This window comes from Branchiostoma belcheri, unplaced genomic scaffold (genome assembly GCF_001625305.1).
Source record: "Branchiostoma belcheri isolate BF01 breed outbred unplaced genomic scaffold, Haploidv18h27 scaffold169, whole genome shotgun sequence".
Lineage (NCBI taxonomy): Eukaryota > Metazoa > Chordata > Leptocardii > Amphioxiformes > Branchiostomatidae > Branchiostoma > Branchiostoma belcheri.
Genome location: NW_017803146.1, coordinates 185,049 through 189,999, shown reverse-complemented (window position 1 = coordinate 189,999; position 4,951 = coordinate 185,049).

The following is a 4,951-nucleotide window of genomic DNA, read 5'->3' as shown; positions in this document are numbered from 1 at the left end:
CCCAGTTAACTTACTAAGTTCAGACCTAAATACATCAAAATCTGCACGATTGTATAGCCATATGTGTTTCTTGATAGTGCGCGTAGTAGGTATAGATAAGTTTAGTTTACAAGTTATAACTGCATGATCAGAGTTTCCGACAGGTGCTAGGGTAGACATGCTATTGATTCTAGATGGTTCAGACAATATGATGAGATCTAGGGTACTTTGGCGGGAAGGAGTGGATCGGGTTGGTTGGTGTTGACACTGATACAGGCCGTACCTCTCTATGATATCAACAAGGTTTAATGCATGATTATCTGTTGTTGTGTCTCCCCAGTCTATGTGATGACAGTTGAAGTCTCCAATAATGCAAATAGTGCCATTTTCGTTTGCAGCCTTTGAGGTAGAGATTTCAAACTGATCGTAGAAGCTGTCAGGGGCAGATGGTGGTTTATAGACACAGGACAGAAGGACTTTATTGCCCGCTACGTTGAGCTCTACCCATAGGTCTTCCCAGTGAGAATCACAGGTTTCTAGGTCGGCTCTCCGTTTACTGGTGAGGGTGTCACTGATAAGAATTGCAATACCTCCTCCAATTTTACCTTGTCTGTCCTTTCTGTATATGGTACTATATCCTGGAATGTTAATATCATTGGGGAGGATATTTCCATGTAACCATGTTTCAGTGATACCCATAACAGAGATCTTATTTGTATGTAAAAGGGTCTCAAGTTCAGAGATTTTAAGATGACCAGAAGCTGTATTAGGGTTTAGGCTGCGAACGTTCGTGGTTCCTATTGTAAACATGACTGTAGCAAGTATACATACATAAACAATTGGGGTCACATAGGTCAGAGTTCTGTCCTGTAAAATGTTGATTCACGCTCTCAGTTTCTGTATTGTGGGGTTTGTAGCATGAATAAATAAACTAGTTTGTATTGACTAGATATGGACAGATAGCATTTTGGAAAATACTGGATTTTATTTCTTAAAAAAAATAGTAAATAGATGAAGACAGTGGTTGCTATGTGAGTAGGATAAAATGTCACAGTCAACATGGTGTAGATAGGAACAGCTCACTTGTATATTGAAATGTCTTGTCTGTCTTGTAATATTGTAACAGTTGAACTTGTTGTTCATCAATAAATGCCGTATGGCCCGTGGCCCCCTGGATAGGGGCCAGAGCGAGGAACATATGCCCAATTTTTGTCAGAAAAAAGCCGTATGGCCCGTGGCCCCCTGGTTAGGGGCCAGAGCGAGGACCCTATGCCCAATTTTTGTAAGAAAAAAGCCGCATGGCCCGTGGCCCCCTGGTTAGCGGCCAGAGCGACGGACCCATGCCCAATTTTTGTAAGAAAAAAGCCGCATGGCCCATGGCCCCCTGGTTAGGGGCCAGAGCGAGGAACCTATGCCCAATTTTTTCTTGGATTGTGAACCAAACAAAAGTTATTTTCCTTCAAGAATGAACAGGCATGACTGTAAATGTAGTTAAACCTTCGGTGACACTTTTTTTAGCCACCCCAGGATGTCTAACGCAGAAGTGAGGGAGAGGACCAGGAAGAACGATGGAGAAAGTGGAGAGAACACCACCGTGAGTACATCACTGTTTCTTTTCTTCATCAGTCAGGATGAAATTCTGTATCTTTCTGTATACTGTTAGCCAGCATAACCACCCTTTGGTGTAACACACCAGCTTCACAGGCATGTGGAATGGCAGCAGCTGGCTACATTACACCGAACAACTTGTTAAACCTAACCCTTGGCCTATCCAGGTCAGAACATCTAACACTAAATAAACATTTTTAAAATTAGCTAGTATGTAATGATAATGTCCCTACTGTAGTTGGTGACAGCAAGTTTTTGAACACTTCAATCCTGGGTTGATAACTGGTACGTAAAGGCAAGAAATGAACTTGGCACAAGGTGTTACCAGGGCATACCTCAGATCCGTTGATCTGATTTTCAGGTAATCCTGGGCACACATAAAAAAATTACATTCATAAAAAATTACACAAGTTGAACACAACAATATACACATAATGTTACAAACATTTACATGTACAAAACAGTCGCAGTATAGGCACATTTAGTTCATTCATTTGCCAGGTTCAGTCGTACAGTCTGCAGTCCTCTACAACCTATGACTTCATAGCTCACAAAAACACCAGGTCCAGGTAACAATGCGGTCGCAAAACGCTGCCTACTGACACTTGTGTCTCCCCTAACCTAATATGGAAGACAGGAAAGAAGCTCATGTGTGTACAATTTCTACTCACTGGTTTCAGGAAAAAGAGGAGCACAAAAAACGATAACTGCACAAAGACTGCAAATTTGTTGGTACTGTTTGATCTACAGTGTTCGGAAACGCTTTAGAGGCCATGAATGTAAACATCAGACACGCGCTGTACATGATGCTCGGTCTGTTCCACTGCCATAATATTGTTTACGGAACGAAATAATATATTTGTGTTTGTGTTTGCGCTACAGGAAAGCACTAGATCCACCTAGTCTTAGTTACAGGTGTCATTAACCAGGCAGGTGGTGTGTATCTATCTGTAGGGTCAGACCAGGCATGGACGGAAGAGAACAGGAGGCAATGGAGAAAGACGAGGAATCGAGTAGGGGGACGAGGATGAAGACGAGAAGGTAGAGTACAGAAAACATAAAAATAGAAGTGATGTTACACACAGACAAGCCCCACAGTGCATATTTTGGTGTTATATCTGTAACGGGCATTTTCCTCTAGCTTGATGTAGATTGGTCCACCCGTAAGATGACCTCCTTGCGGCAGGACAGCTCGGTAGTCTTTTATTACATGTATCTGTACATACTTTGAATGTTTTTTTTTCAGATGTGTTTGTGCCATGTTATGTGTCTGTATACTATGGGCCGTTGAATCTGAAATAAACAATAAACAAATGTGAGCTATGCACAAATAGAGAAGATAAATGATATATCTTTTTATAACTTTACACTGAGAGACATGAAAAGAAGTGAAATATCAGTATGACGGATAAATGAAGGGATAGGTGTTAAATCTTCTCACATGCCGAGTGTTGTTCTGATTGACTGGGTGTTGACAGTTGTTTCTCCTGTTCCTGTCTGCCGCCGCTATAGGAGCTGTGGAACGCTGCAGGAAAAGGAGACACGGACAGAGTGAAGCAGCTGCTAGCGGAGGGAGTCAACCCTAGTGCTGCTGGCCGTTGGGTTTGTTACAATGTCTTTCGTCAATTTGCTTTTATATGGTGATGGAACATTTAAGGCTGTGCCATGAAAATCAAGAGGCGTAATAGGCAAACCGCTTATAGAAGACATAGAGGGGAAGGGGAAAGCCGCACTGGTCGCTTCACCCGTCTTCAGCTTTCAGCTTGTCTGTAACATATCCGTAACGACTTCGAACTTTTTTGGCAAAGCAGTATTTGGAATTTTCCTTAGTTGTACCAGTACCTTAAGGAGCTCCTAATTACTTCTACTAGTTTACTTAAGCCCGCCTAACTTGCGAAGTTGTGATCTAAAGTTTTCATTTGCTGTGTCTTTGTCATGATAGAGCAGTGAGTGAGTTGTTGACGAAAACAGCTAAATTTTTGCTGTTTTGCTCCTTCTTCGCTCCCTCACTCTTCACCATATGCGTGTAAGACGTAGCGTGCATAGTCAGACATGGACGTCCGTGATGTACTGTAAGTCCATGTTGGCCTGCCAAGGTTACTTCGTTATCTTTGTTGAAGCTGTCTGGCACTTGGCACATAGGATCTTTGATGCAGACGTGCCGCGTGACGTGCCGAGCTGCTGTAGTCGTTCATAATTTGCTGGGTTGTGATTTAACGTCTCCACTTGCTTTCTCTTTAGCTGTTTTCCTCAACAGCTCACTCATTACTTTCTCACTCTTCATCAGGTAAGATATAACGTACATGATATACATGATACAGGCATGAACATCCGTGATGTACTGTAGGTCTATGTTTTGTTGTCTCTTTAGCTGATTTTCTCAACAACTCACTCATTGCTCTCTCAGTCTTCACCATGTGAGATGTAATCTACATGATACAGGCATTCATGATGAACTGTAGATCTATGTTGGCCTGCCAAAGCTGCTTTCCTAAACATACTTCTTTTTTTTTCTCACTCTTCGTCATGTAACACGTTACGTACATGATACACGCATAAACGTCCGTGATGTACTGTATGTCCATGTTGGCCTGACAAAGAATGTACTGTAGGTCTATGTTGGGCTGCGGACTTTGCAGGATATCTTTATTGAAGCTGTTTGTTTGGCCTGTCTGTCTGTGTGTGTCTGTGTACTTGTCAGTGTGTTTACATTTATCACTGTCCATCGGTACGTCGTAAAGTCACCAACCACCAAATTGCAAAATCTATTATAAACTTTTAATATGCCACAAACCAACACACAAATATGCAGTCACCATTAAAACCTACTTACTTTGTCAATATTAAGCTACTTCCTACCATTAAATGAATGAATGAATGAATGAAGTACATGAAGTCAAGCCAAAGTACATTAAGTCAAGCCAAAGCACATAAAGTCAACTCAAGAGTACATAAAGTCAACTGAATTTAAACATATAAACGTGGCAGGGAAAGAGGAAAATGAAAGGAAAAACAAGACTAACTTGTTGTAATCGTTTTTTATGAATAAATGTACGGCTTACGTTTCTTTCCAAACTTGAATGTATAAAGTAATTGTTGAATGTATAAACTAATTCTAAATACACCCTCATTAAACAGCCAGTTAAGTTTTATCTCATCTCTTTCTCAGATAATATCGGGTCTCTTTCTGTACCAAAAAGTGTTTCACGCAGGGTGTCGTATATACAATCACACAAGGAACAGATTCTGAAAGCCGTATGCAGACCATAGCTATACAAGAAATCAGCTGAGCAACAACAGTAACCGCTTGCGCCTACAAAATAAGCCTATCATAATATTAACCCTACCTAGACCGGGCTTTTTT